Source organism: Musca autumnalis, unplaced genomic scaffold (genome assembly GCF_047663935.1).
Source record: "Musca autumnalis isolate F117 unplaced genomic scaffold, ASM4766393v1 scaffold_2, whole genome shotgun sequence".
Taxonomy (NCBI): Eukaryota; Metazoa; Arthropoda; class Insecta; order Diptera; family Muscidae; genus Musca; species Musca autumnalis.
In genome coordinates, this window is record NW_027411755.1 from 69,130,566 (window position 1) to 69,146,207 (window position 15,642).

Sequence of the window (15,642 nt, forward strand, 5' to 3'; positions counted from 1 at the left end):
CAAATTCTGCCGGTCATTCATATAAATTTACGAAATGCGAGTAGAATTGCACGATGATGATGATGATGATGATGATGGTAAAATTGTACGAAGAAAGAACCCCAAAATGTGTGTAGTAGAACGAATGTACGAATGAGAATTGCTAAGGAGTTACAAATACAAGAAAATAACCGACCAACCAACACCCATGCAGCAAGTAGATAATGATCATCATCGAGATTGGAGAACAGTGGGAATAATCTTGCGAATTGATGATCCTACTTTTCAGCATCTCAGTCAATTGGTCCCGGCGACTTGTAAGGCTGAAAGCTGTTAATCGCCAATTGACTTCTTGCAGGCTAGTTAGTTCATCCTCTGTTCTGTTTGTTCATCCTCTTCAGTGCGGGTTTTATTATGGCTTAATGTGTGCAGATCACCATCAAGATCCATACAACCGGGGAAGTGTACCCCTGATAGTAGATGCAGAGTCTCTAGCCCCGAGTTAGTCCACGTAGCGCAACTCCGCTGAATACTATATATGGATTTGGAGTCTACCACTAAAGCTGACCCAAGACTTTAGCTTAGCTTTCTTGATTTCACTTAAGTACTTATTGAAGTTATTTTTTAGGTTAGGATTTGGCAAAGAACCTACTGTGCTGTGGAAAACTGCAACCCAAAGTGACGTTTATGCATTTGTGAGGAAAGCAACACATGACGACGATGTTGAGCAGAATACGATCTGTGTGCGTCACCCGTACGTAAACACAATTATGGTGATTGTAACCCGGTCAATTAGTAACAGAAAAAGGTACAATCACTGTAAGTGAGTTTTTGTGTGTGTGCGTTAGTGTGCAGTGATCACACTCGAACACAGAGTAGAGCGCCACAATAAAGGTGAATGAAAACCGGGTGAGAAAATAAAGGGAATGAAAATTGATTCGGAATTGACAAATTGATTGCAATTGATAGAAATCGATGAATGAAAGAACGAGCTGAGAAACCAATGCAGAAACCAATCTTTGTAAATGCGCCATAAATGGGCGGTGTATTCGGCAATTACATATATTCGCAAAGGTAATTAATTCATTAATTTTATTTCACTGAAGTTGAGGGTATAAACAGCTTAATATTCTTTCTTTGCGGATCCTTTTTGAAGCTGATCGTTTTCTATGTTTTCAATTACATACATTGTTGCAATAGGGCGGCGTTATTGGCAGAAGGTGTATTTTTTTATATTGGCGGTATTAGCTTTAACATCAAAACAGCAAAGGTAGCCGTTTGAAATGACAAATGTAGCAAATAAGTTATTTCGATTGGATTAAGAAATTTGGAAAAAGCTATTCTTTGATTTAAGGGAAGCAGCCTCATATGTAAGTACATTGGACTGATCCAAAAAATTTTGGAACTCCTGCCCCCTAAATTAAAAAAAAAACGAATCCTACAAAAAAATACCTAAAATCGGCCTATATCAAAATCCAATCTGATTTTCATAATTTTTTGTAGGATTCGTTTTTTAGCCACAACAATGAACTGGAAAATTTTTCATCGTTTGGACCATAATTGCGGCCTTTAGAGAATTTTGGTAAAAATGCACCTATGGCCCCATACAAATCACTACAAACAATAAGTAGGAAAGTATCAGTCAGCTGTGCTGACGGAGATATACCCTCAGCCACTGAAAAAAAAAAACAACAAAAACAACCCGGAAGGGTGGACCGAGATAACCCATATTCCAACCGATATAGCCCATATTCCAAGGTCTGTACCAATCAGAAAATCCCTGCGAGAATTATATTGCGGATTAGCCAATTTGGTTGGTGCTGTCAGGTTTTCCTGAAACATTTAAGCCAATATCTCAGGAAGTATAGATTTGCGCAAGAAAAATTTTTACCGCCGTAAAGGGAGCCGCAAGGACAACATGCTGAAAAAATTTCAAGACGATCCGAGAGGAGCTCTTAAACTTCACTCTTTTCGAATTTTGTGTGGGAGGTACCCGAAGGAGTGGACCGATATAGTCCATATTCCAACCTGATACATGACTTTATGAAATAATATGATGTGCAAAGTCTGCACCAATCAGAAACTCCCTGCGAAAATTATCTTGCGGATTTGACATTTTGATTGGTGCCGTCAGGGTTTCTTGGAACTTTTAGGCCAAAATCTCAGGAAGTGTGGACTTGCGCAAAATTATACAGTCAAAAAGGGAGCCGCAAGGGTAACTTACTGAAACGAATTTCAACATGATCCGAGAGGAGCTCTTAAACTTCACTTTATCCGAATTTTGTGTGGGAGGTACCTGAAGGATTGGACCAATATAGTCCATATTCGAACCCGATCTATATCTGGAAAGAATAATACGATGTGCAAAGTTTGGACCAAATCGATTGCTCCCTTCGAGAGTTATCGTTCACACCATTTTACAGACAAATTTTGAACTTTTGTGGGGGAGGTACCCGAAGAAGTGGATCGTATGGCCCATCTTCGAACTTAAACTAAGTTTGGACAAAATATTACGATACCCAAAATTTGGTTCGAATCGGCTGATCCCTTTGAGAGTTATCGTGCGCACCAGCCAGCCAGACGGACAGACAGACAGACGGACTTGGCTAAATCGACTCCAAATTGTCTGAAACGGATTTCATCCAAACGTACTTGGGGTCTAAAACCGTTATTTCGATGAGGCACATTTTTGGTCGTGTCAAAGTATATATACCCTTTCTAGCCTAAAGGCTGAGGGAATAAAAAAGATCGAATGACTTCAAATAATCTGCAGCTCATTCTAGCTGAGGACGAAACCATCAGATTATCTTAAATGTCGAAGGCATGAATTTCAACTTACGAAATCCCGCGACGAACGCTTCTATGTACCGTATTGACCTGTGGAAACATCATCTCGGCCAGGGGAGACACTCCAGGTACTATATGCTCGTGTTCGTCTTTATTTTGGGAACGGTATGTACCGGAATGCCTGCACTGGATTCTTCTGGCGCGTGCATGATTTGGCTCCGTTTGTCACCGTCTCATCCCACCATATGTCGACTTAGAATAACAATCCCACGGCGTTCGGTTCTATGCATCCGATTGACTCGGAGGAATCTTCAGCCAGGGACCATCACCTAAATAATTATTGGTATGTGTACGTATTTTTCACCTTGGGGCGGAAATAAATACCGGAATGCCTGCTCCGTACTCTTGTGGTTCGTGCCGGCATAGAAAAGAACCCCCTAGCCATTGATTTGTCCCAGCATCCAGGAAATGGATACATCTTCCGAGGCTGCGCAGGCCTTAACCGCCACTTGGACTAGTGCTGTAGGAGTTATGATGCTGCTTGCTGTCCCAGATCATCTCAGAGTGTTTCTCCAACTTCGTCGTCGGAATACGAGACGCCCAAGCAGTCTTCCCAAAAACTACGAACGCAGCATCTAACACCACAAGTTGTTGTTCAGCGGCCCGGAAATGAATCATTCCTGCAATTCAATTGCAACGATCTGATCAATAAGGTCAGCGAACTTGTGGTCATTATGAATCGGAGGAACATTATGGTCGTCGCTATCCAAGAAACATAGCTCACCGTCACCTGTAGCTTGCAACGTTTGCGATGGTTACAACGTTCTGCGGAAGGATCGCACAAGAAGCGGAGGAAGACTTACCTTTCAAATACACCAGTCTGTCCAGTACCGACCTATCTTGCTTAAGCTTGACTCTAGTGACCCAAACATGGAATGTATGTGGGTATCAGTAAAGTGACGTACAGCCGAGGTATAGCTGTTTAATGTGTACATACCGCCGATGAACAGCTGTACCCTGCATTATATGCCCGATATTAGTTCGCTTTTAGAGGACAATGGTACTAGGGGACTCGAATGTTCATCATGAGCATTCCGTCTTAGGTAGACACAGAGGGGTAGAGTGTTGGCCGAGCAAATTGATAGTTCCACGTTTTGCACGGTAAATGAAAACGCTCCTACGAGGATAAGAGGAGATTGTCACAGCTCCTCAGATATCACCACTGTGGCACCTGCTCTGATAAATTACGTGTCCTGGCAACCCGTAATTTTGCTTGGCTCAAATCATCTTCCGATCATCGTCTCCGTTAAGAAATCACCCGACTTCATAACCTCCGACCAAAGTACTTTGCTGAACCATGGAAAAATTGATTTGCACAGGTTCAGTGAATTTACAAACACCACTTCAGAGGACAGTCCATTTCCTCAGATACTCGGGTAGGAGAGAGAAACTGCTCGCTACATATCTGTTGGTCGAATACCCGAAATTAAATCAAATTTCCTATCAAAGGCGACGGGACTAGGGACAAATGACCGCGATGAGCTTCGTCGTATGAACCCTGAAGTTCCAAGAGTAAGGGAACTTAATGTTGAAGTCAACAGGTTAGTAGGCGAACATAAGCAGAACAAGTGGCTAGACCACCTGAAACAATGCAACATTGGTTGAGGATTAAATAAATTATTGGCAACGGTTAAATAATTTTCGAAAAGTTGAATGGAAAGAGGGTTGTCCACTTCCTCAGATATTCGGGCCTGTTAGAGGCAGCCTCTCGCTGTTTGTCGAATACCCGAAATTAAATCAAATTACCTAGCAGAGGTGTCCGGACTAGGGACAAATGAGCGTGATGAGCTTCGTCGTACGAACCCTGAAGATGCACGGGTTAGGGAACTTGCTCTTGAAGTCAACAGGCTAGTATGTAGGCGAACATAAGCGGAAAAAGTTGCTAGACCACCTGAAGCAATGCAACATTAGTTGAGGATTAAATAAATTATTGGCAACGGTTAAATCACTCTCGAATCTACCAAGAAGGATGATAGAACGGCTCTTACTTTCAACGGCGTGACAGTAAATGACCCGAAGAGGTGCACGTGTTATTTCAACCGACAGTTGATGGAGTGACAGGATGATGAGAAGTGTTCTACACCATATAAGAGCCCTATCAGCCGGGGAGTTACCACCACCATTTACGATGAGCGTGGGTGCAGAAGACACCATTCGTAACGCGAAATCATCCAAAGCATTGAGCTCACACAGAATCTCGATGGTTATGCTAAAGCAACTAGATGAACCAGGATTGAGTATTTAACAAGTGTCCTCAACCTTTCGCTAGCCACGAAAATTGGCAGTGTTGTCCCTCTACTGAAGCCAGGCAACGATGTCATCGGAGGTAGATCGTGCAGGCCAATCTCCCAATTTTCGCCAGTAGCGAAGATTCTAGAGATAATACACATTACTACTTTGATGAGAAGCAGTTCGCGGCTGTCCATCATCTGCATGGATTCCGGAAAATGCACAGCACCGCAACAGCATTACAAGCCATATTCGACGCATATCAGTCGAGGGCTAAACCAGAACAGGCCATGAGACCGAACAGTTATGGTGGCTTCTGACCTATCGAAGGCTTTCAAACATGCCTAGATGTTCAAGGACCTAGAAAAGACTTCCCTCCATGTTTGAAATGTTTTGGATAATCAACTATATGTGTCTTTTGCGGAATTCACACATAAGTATCAGATCCGTAGAATCTCTTCATCCACTTGTTTGCGCCAATTCTGCGTGCACCACCATGCGACCCGAATTTATTCGCCTCTTTAGCGGGATCATCATCGCTCATTCTTATGATATGGCCTAGCCAACGCAATCGTTGCATCTCGATACGTTTATCTATACTGATATCGTTGTATAGCAGATACAGCTCGTGGTTCATGCGACGTCGATATTCACCGTCAACTCTCATTGGTCCATAGATCTATCGAAGAATTTTTCTCTCAAACACATAAGGCACTGCCTTGTCTGCTTGCGCAAGTACCCAGGCTTCTGAACCATACATCAGCACGGGTAGTATCAGTGTTTTGTAAAGCGTTGTTTTTGTTTGACGAGATGTGGCTTTATTCCTAAACTGCTTATTCAGGCTGAAGAAGCATCTGTTGGCCAACACTATTCTTCTTCGTATTTCACAACTGATTTTTTTGGTGTGTTTACGGCGGTGCCGAGGTAGACGAAGTACCTTACTACCTCAAAATTAAAGAAACCAACGTCAACAGTTGGCCCGATCGCTATGGACGCATTGCGCGACGACACCATTAACTTTGTCTTCTCGCCGTTTACCGCCAGACCCACTTATTGCTGTCTTTACCTCATCTTGGCTGGGCGGTACACTTTCAATACCATTTTCTGGGATTGGATCTGTGGTATCTTCGCCGTCTTCGCTACTATCGGATACCAACAGTTTGGAGAACTGTCCTTCCATATCCTGAGCACACTATCTGTATCAGGAGGATGTGGTCTCTACAGGAGGATGTGCCTGTACCAAATCCATCAGTTTGATGTTTCACTCTTTGGTAGAACTTTCGGACTTCTTTCTGGCTCCTGTATATCTCGATTTTTTCACCCTTCCGTCTTTCCATTTCTCTCTTTTTCCTGCGGAAAAGACGTTTCTCCCCTCTCCTTTTCTCCCGTGCGCTACGCGTTGCAACTGATTGTAGAGTAGCCCTATATGTCGCATGTTTCCCTTCGGTAGCAGTATGGCACTCCTGGTCATACTATGAATTCCTTAGTGGAGGTCTCTGGTATCCAAGTATGGATTATGCGGCTGTTTGCAGGAGTGGGCCATTGTGCTGATATGTTATCGGGACGAGGAGTGTTTTCATTAAGAAATTGGTCTAGTTGAGTGGAATATGCTGTGGCTATCTGTTGTGATTGCAGCCTACCGAAGTCCAATTTCCGCGTTGTATCTGTTCGTGCTTTATTTGGAACGTTTTAGGCAGACAAGGTAGTGGTCCGAATCTATGTTTGCTCCACGGAAAGATCGTACATCCAACATACTCGATGATTAATTTGATTACTTGTTCTTTGATCTGGAGGCAGCCAGTTGCCATTATGAATATCGAGATGATTAAATCTGGTACTGCTAACTACCATGTTTTTTGCAGCTGCAAAGTCTATCAGCCTCATACCATTTTCAGATGTTTCACTGTGGAGACTGAATTTCCCGACTGTTGGGCCAAAGATATTCTCCTTTCCAATTTTGGCATTAAAATCGCCTAGAATAATTTTAATGTCATGGGCAGGGCAACGGTCATAAGTTTCCTCTAAGCGCTCGTAAAATATATCTTTGGTCTGTTCGTCCTTGTCTTCAATGAGAGCATGAGCGCAAATAAAACTGATGTTGAAGAGTTTTGCTTTTAATCGAATTGCAGCGAGTCTTTCATTCACCAGATGTTTTAACCTCCGACCAACTACAAATCCGCAACCAAACTCATGCTTTACGTCATGGCAGCTATAATACAGTGCATGACCTTTAGGTGTTGTTGTGACGCCTTTCCCAATCCATCGTATTTCCTGTATGGCATTAATGTCGCCCTTGTAGTTTTCAAGTACATCTGCCAATGCGTAAACTGCACCTTCTCTATAAAGAATGCGATCATTCCAGGTGCAGAATCGCAGATCATGGTCCTTAAAACGTTTGCGGGGTTCGTCGACTTTAGAGGGGTTTGTTTTTCTTTTCTTTCGTTTTTTAACGGCTGTTAAAGGCAGCTCCCCAGGTGACACCACGGGGAGGTCAGTGTCCACTTGAGATGAAAGAGGGACCAAGATAAATCCTGGGCTTTGCCATGTTAAAGACGGTGAGGACCGTTACTTGGTATCTTTCATCCCCTAAGTCACCACTGCAAAACGGTGGCTCCCTCTAACCTTTCTGAAAGCAGAACTGCCCTGCTAACCCCACTCACATGTCTCCAGATTGTTTATGGACGCAGTCAGTCCATTTTGCAGAATTTTTGAATCTCGAAACTAAAGAACCAGATAACTGAATAAAATGTACGAACGAACATATTTACGTACAACAACAAGACAAAGTTCTTCTCTCAACGTTTTCTCATTACCTAGCGACTGCACGGGATAGTATGCAGAGGTATGCAGTTTCTCTGTATTTTAATGGATTGCCAATTTCGTCTTTTCGGCCTTCTTGTTCTTATATTTAACGGGACGAGCTGAATATCGCAACGTGGTATAAGTATCCATGGTCAAATAGCATCTGTGTTAAGCATACGCAGTAAAAGAAAGCCAAAATTCAATTGGGATAACCGAAGAAGAAGATCTGTCTGATTTAAAATTATTATTTTGGCTTATCGAACAAATGTTTCGCACAGGGCCACCTAAGTAAGTAAAGCCCACTTCACATCTAACAGGTTTTATAAAACATGTGCCATTTAAGTTGTCAATTCCATATAATAGCTGTCAAATAAATGACGTATTAGTTGTTTTAAGTGCAAGTGTAGAGCGAATCTAAGGCATACCATATGTCGCTTCTGATTGTGGAAGTACTTCTGAGATAACCCTTATTACTTAAGTGCATCCGGAAAATCTCAGCATTTAGGAAAACAAAACAATTTCTGTACTTTCTTATTCTACTCTTCCCGATAATATTGTACGACTTACATATCAATTTATTAAACAAAAGATGTCACTCAATTTAGTGATATGTTAAATTTGTCAAATACCAGCGTGTTGTCACAAAATGCGTGTGTGTTTGTTGTTATTGTTTCATTACTAATTTCGTTGTTTTTTTGCGCCGACTCTGAAATAATTTAATTGTATTAATTGATCTTTATAACCTTTCTTTCAGTTTCGTATATAAGACATTTTATGGACGCAACGTCTGTAATTGATGATGTGAATGAAAACAAGACTCTCATACCTACTTTTTATTGAATTGGTTGATCGAAATTAACCCATTGGGTGGGAAATGGAAGAAAATGAAAGTGATAGTAGGTAATTCATAACAATTTTGTTTTATCGCTGTAAAATATGCTTATACTTTTCTAACAAAAGAGTCCAATAGATACTCATATTGCCAAATTAAATAATCAGTTGCAAACAGCTCAACCGATTTAGAAACTATGGAGTGTCAAGTGTATGAGATCTCTTGATCGATCCGCCGAATTTTAATGGCATCAATGACATTCAAATTAATGACATGTGGCGAAAACAACTGATTGAGTTTTGGGTGAGTCCGATATATTGGAAGCGCTTTGCTTATAAAAGGTCAAGATTGAACGTATTTATGTCAGAGTAAAAGATGTTGATGCCATTTAAGACTATGAGTTTCTTTTCCATACATGTGCAATAAGATCCCAGCAAAATTTGAAAGAAGGGCTCCCATGCGATGACGTGATTTCATGGAAGCTTTTGTATTGGTTCAAACGAAGTCGTGAAAGATCCGATCTTTTCATTAGCATTTGAACCAATGACAAGGACGTCGTGAAAGATCCGATCTTTGAACCCATGCATGATCATGTGAACCCATGCAAATGAAGTCGTGAAACATCCGATCTTTACATGTCGATTAAAATTGCATGTCAAAGCATTGGTGTAAATGACATGCTTTGGATCCAAAAATGAATATAATCTTTTGGGGTCCACGCTCATATAAAATTCATCGATGAAGATGCTAAAAAGATAACATACCAAATCACTTGCACCCATGATTGAATGGCATCTTTGGCATCGAACATTTTGCTGGGATGGAATATTCCCCAAGAAACATGACAAATTTAAGCCTATCCAAAGAAAAGATATGACCCATGTTAGGGACCAAGCCAGAAATGCATCTCACCACCACCACTTTAGGGAACAAAATTTAACTTTTAATATAACTTTTAAAATCCCAAAAAATAAATATTTGGGATGGGAAATGGTGAAAGAATGCTAAGAGAACATGCAGAAGGTGACGTTGGCAGAAGACTTGTTTTTTACGGCAAAAATAACAATCTCACCATAGCGGGATAAGCAGGTGACGAATTTTGGTTAACGATGTCAAGTTATCTTACAGCAATAACGACTATTAAACCGATATTAAATGTTGACAGGCGTACGACCTCCAGTAGGCGTATTCTGTAACTTTTTAACAACTTTACTCATTTCTTTACTTTACAACAATTTCATTTGTTTGTTTTGTAGTTTTTACAAAAATAAAAGAAATTTTTAACAACTTTTGAATCGATAAAAGATACAGAATAGGCCTAAACAACTTTACTCATTGTTTATTTTACAACAATTTTATTTGTTTGTTTTATTGTTGTTACAAAAACAAAAAGAAATTTAAACAATATCGATAGTTGTTAAAAGTTACAGAATAGGTCTACAGGGGGCCTATTCAGTAACTTTTTAACAACTTTACTCATTGTTTATTTCACAACAATTTCATTTGTTTGTTTTGTAGTTGTTACAAAAACTAAAGAAATTTTAACAACTTTTCAATCGATAAAAGTTACAGAATAGGCCCACAGGTTTAGTAAAATCCGAATTGTGTGGTTAGTAAGTTCGATAATAGCAATAATGAAATAATCATTGTAGACCCCATAAAATATATATATTCTTGATCAGCGTGCAATTCTACATCGATATAGCCATGTCCGTCCGTCTGTCTGTCTGTCCGTCTGTGGAAATCACTCTAGCGTCCAAACGGATTGACGTAGGTTGATGAAATTTTGGGAAAATATGTTACTATATTTACGTAGGACTTTTTGTATTGAAAGCGGGCTATGTAGGTCCACGCTTTCGTATAGCCCCCATACAAAATGACGCGTGACGCGTCGTCGTTTTAAGGAATTTTGGCCCATTTTACCACCGAATTGGTTGTAATTTGGTACTTTGTGTCTCCAGAGGCCAAAGTTGGGTTATATAGGTCCACGTTTTGGTATAGCCCCCATATAAGGCCCCATATAAAGTACGCGTCATTTTAATATATTTTGAATGTATTAGACCCATTTGACCACAGAATTGGTTGTAATTTGGTATTTTGTGTCTTCAGAGGCCAGAAAACATTCCTACCAAAGTTGGGTTATATAGGTCCACGTTTTGGTATAGTCCCCACATAAGACCCCTTATAAAGTACACGTCATTTTAGTAGATTTTGAATGTAGTATACCCATTTGACCAAAGAATCGGTTGTAACTTTGTATTTTGTGTTTCCAGAGGCTAAGAAACATTTCTACCATAAACATTTCTACCACGCAAACAAGTGGATGATGAGATGAAAAGGCGCGGTATTCCAGAGTGCAAAGCAACAAATAGAGAGGAATGGAGATCTCTTCTTAGTTCGGCCTATAGAACAAATGTTCTGTAATGGGCCAGCTAAGTAAGTAAGTAAGTCCACGTGTTGATATAGCCCCCATAATATCTCCCGATTTTCGATATTTTGAACGTTTTAGCCTCATTATCACACCGATATGGCTGAAATTTGGTATTTAGTCTTCTTTAGGCGTATAAAACTTTCCCCCAGAAATGTGTAGGTATAGGTCCACGCCATCATATAGCCCCCATAGAACGGTACCTTCCGAATTTCGGAATTTTAAAAGTTGTGGCCACAATAATCCACCGAAATGGCTGAAATATGTGGTGGAGGGTATAAAAAGTTCGGCCCGACCGAACTTAACGCTTTTCCTACTTGTTTATACATTATTCTATTCCGTTTTTCTTTCATTAAAGTCTGTTATGTATTTCTTATGCGATGTGTAATTTTGTGTATGTATCTACGCGTCTGTTTTTGCTTTTGTGTTTTGTATTTCTATGCCTTTCAATAAGTAAACAAACACCACCATCTATATAAGTGTATGTATGTGTCTTTTTGTGGCTTTTGGATTTGTATTTAATTACATCCAAACAAATATTTGTTTCCACCCAAACATATGTTATGTTTGTGAGTGGTTGCAAACAAATATATGTTTGCTGCAAAATATGTTTGGGATATATGTTAGAGAGGCCTTTTTATCCGCGAACTTAAAGTGGCTTTTGTCATGCAGATATATACTGATTTTTGTTGATTCAGAATGTCAGATTATAGTATAGGGTCAACCTAGCGTTTAGGAAAAGTTTAGAGTTTTGATGTATTCTAGGACCTATAGTAAAATTTTATGGCCAAAAAGACCCCTATACTGACTCCCATGATGGTTAGTAGCATAAAAATGAAATCTGCGACCCCAAAAATATAAGTGACCAAAGTTAAGTCAAAATCCATTCATTTTTAGTGTTTTGGCCAGGATTTTAGGGAAATTGGACACTGTGCATTGACTTTGACATTGACGAGCAAAAGCATAAGCAAAAGGGGAAGATCAAGACTCTGATGTAAGATGATGTAAGAAATCATAATATTCTAGATTGGGTAAGTAAAGCAACAAATAGAGTGGTGAGTGGAAATCTATTCTTAGTTCTGCTTATAGGACAAATGTATTGTAGTTGGTCAGATAAGTAAGAAAGTATATAGTTGTTGAACAGAAGACCTTTCGGTCGGACATTTCAACCATTCCCTTATTTTCTATATAACGATTCTGTTACCACAAAAAAGTGATACCTATGAATAGAATACAGTTGCAACGAATGGCATTGCCAACACTACCTTATTATAAAAACAACATAATAGGTTCATTATTTGATTATCTCAATATAATGTTTATTGATAATAAAAATTAATATAATAATATGGCTTTATTTTCCCTTGCGAACAAAACTGCCCGGGGATATTAGTTCGCTGTGCAAATCTGTGAATCATTTAAATTTTTTATGATTTTCGTTCTTTTTCTAACTTTAGCTCATTATGTTTATGTGAACATGCCATGGCTTTTGGTTAGTTGGTCATAAAAGATTTAAACATTTATTGGAGAATAAAAAGTTGGACTAAAAAGGAAGAATACAAAGTGCAAAATGCACACAGAAATATGCATTCGTTCGTTCGTATTGGTAACACGCGTGTTAGCCATAAAAACAGCTGTTTCTCAGTAAAATCTCAATAGCTATTTAAATGGGTTTATGCGTATTTTATGTTCAGTCAGGTCTTTTTCTTCTTCTGCCCAGCAGCAGTAAGGAACACCAAACACTGCTGATAAGCCTTGTGTCCAATTCAATTTTATGATGCAACGCATGGATATGTGTATTGGGTCTAGTGGTCATAGTTATTGTTGGTTGGTTGGTACACATGTTGGTCATAAAACAGCTGTTAACCTGTAAAAATGCTATGGCAATTTGAATGACGTTTGCACATGATCGTGAGTTCCTCTCATGTCCAGGCCATTGCAGGAATGAATATCACCATCAGCTGGTTGCTGCCATGCCAAGTTTCTTAAATCCTAGTAATGTGGTGGTGATTCTTTTTTATGTTCTTTCCAAGAGATAATAGGCTCATGTCAAAAGTGGAACTAAATCGTTTGGGAGTTTTTCGCATGCATGCATATCTGCCGCAGTTTAATGTTTGAATGGTCAAAACAGTTCACAAGTGCAACGCCGAACAGTGGTTTAGTTGAAGAAATGTTCTGGCTAGCTGTTTGCAAAATATGGTTCAAATGTTATTAATTGTTTGTGTAATAATCTTTTTAAGTTGGGAAGTCAAATTTCAAGTGCCAAATTTTTCTCGAAACTGGATTTTTTGAGATGTGTCACTCTTTGAGTAAATGAGTGATACATTCTTGATCAGGATAAAACTTTGTCTCGATCGAGCCATGTCCATATGTTGTAATCACTCTATCGTCCAATAATTGTGCTAGAATGCTAGATTTTTTCACCCATATTGGTATAGCCCATATAACTGTATCCCCCGATTTTCGGTATTTTGAACATTTTAGCTACAATTTTTAACCGAATTACCTGCTATTTGACATTTGAGGTTCTCAGTGTTCACAAAACTTCTCCGCCGAAAATTGTGAACATAGATCCATGTTTTGGTATAGCCCCCGTATAACGGTACCTCCCGATTTTCAGTATATTGAGGCTAATCCCGTCGCCTCTAGTGGGAAATATGATCTCACTTTGAGTACTCGACCAACTGGTATATGGCGACCGGTTACATCAATGATGATGTCTCGGAACGTCCTTTATGCTACCCGAACATCGGAAGGATTGTGGAGCTGTCTGAAGCGGTGATTAGTGAAGTCTTCAAAATTTGGCCATTTGGGGCGCTGTGCTGATGACTTACCCACTTGTTCCACTTATGCCCACCGACCAACCTGTTAACTTCCAGTGTCAGCTCCTAGACTCTGTGGACCTTGGAGTTGGCTCGACGAAGCTCATCACGTCGCAGTGATGATATCTCGAAACGTCCTGTCTGCTACCCGAATATAAGAAGGGTTGGACATATTTTTTAAGCTGTGATTTGTGAATTCTCTGAAGCTAGGCCAATAAACTTTCCCATGATTGATGAGAGTACAGCGTTCCGAGGGAGGTCTGCTGATGGAAACAATTATGGGGAAATGGTCTGACCCAAGAGAAATGACAGGTTGCCAGGTGACGTCATTTGTCAGACCAGGTGACACGATGGTTATATCTGGCGAACTGCGACACTCTCCGCTAATTGTGACTGGGTCGTCCCCATTGATCGTGAAAAACGTAGAGGTATCAATCTGCTCAAGCAAGACTATACCTCTCTGGTCATTACCGAGGACCAAGTGCCACAACTCATGATGAGCATTACAGTCGACCAAGGCCAGACGATTATGACCTTGCCAAAGCGGGTTAATGATGGACCTATAACCTGGAGTACAGCTATTTATCGACAGGATGTATACGTTAGGCTGCTCTAGCTCAGCAGTTCCACACCTGACTTCTAGCTCCTTACATTTCATGTACGGGCCATTAGAGACAGGCTCAAGCGATTTAGGTCTGGTGCAATAGGAAAACTAATCTCCCTCATCCACTTCTGGTGTATTCCTTCGTCAGTACGTTGCAACCAACCATCACAACGCTTTAAGCTGCAGTTGTTGTCGATCTTGGTATCCTGTACCACCTCGACCATAATAACATCCACTATTTCCTCGATCTTACTTCGGAGTCCATTTCAATTAAAGTGGAGAAAAGAATAAATTTTTAGGGATTGCAACAGCAACGTTCCTGGTGTTCAGTGCTGCGTGTAAGGCTTCTGTTGAGGGTATTGCGGGGGAGTCTCGTATTCTGATGACGACGACTCCCTGTGGGCTGTGTTCACGCAGCATGCAGTAGCATAGTACCTGTCCTAGTCCCTCTCATGGACGAGTTCAGAGCAACTTCTTAGATGCACCCAACCTCGGCATCTATTACATAACATCAAAGTCTGAGTGTGGTAGCTACATGCCTTCGATGATTCCGAGGCCTGCGAGTATGGACCGTACGTTCCTTCTATCTTTCCAACTTCAGCCACACTGCAACCCATTAATTTTCAAAAATCTCCAAAAGCGAACTACTGTATTCAAATCATTTTGTTGCTTTTATGATCATCGTCTGTCTCATCTCATCCTCCTCCTTTTTTGGTCATTATGGCAATAACATGTGTGTTGGGGTTATTTGCTCATAAAAATTAAAACTTCCAAATGTAAAGAAGTCAATGGGAAATAAAAAAACAAAGCAAAAGAAAAGAAAAAATGGGAACAAACCAATTTCACTTCTTCCTGTGCCGGTCAGCCGAACGAAGGAATGAATGCATCAAACAAAAAAAGAACTGCATTTAAACAGCTGTTTGCAATGCTGAACTGATTGTCAGTGTTTCCTTGAACTTGAACATGAACATGATGCCGATGATCATTATGATCATGCAGCAACAATCGGACATGTGATTGAATACATATCAGCTGGTTGTTGTTATTTGCCGCTTGATTTGTTCCTCTTTTCTTTTATTTCATTTTCGCCAGAAGAAGA

The 15,642-nt window shown here is 40.2% G+C and overlaps 1 protein-coding gene across 1 annotated transcript in view; it reads right to left on the bottom strand.

Moving 5' to 3' along the window:
- LOC141394054 (uncharacterized) overlaps positions 1 to 15,642 on the bottom strand; it is a 208,677-nt gene that overhangs the window by 74,832 nt on the left and 118,203 nt on the right. The gene's annotated exons all lie outside the window — the stretch shown is intronic.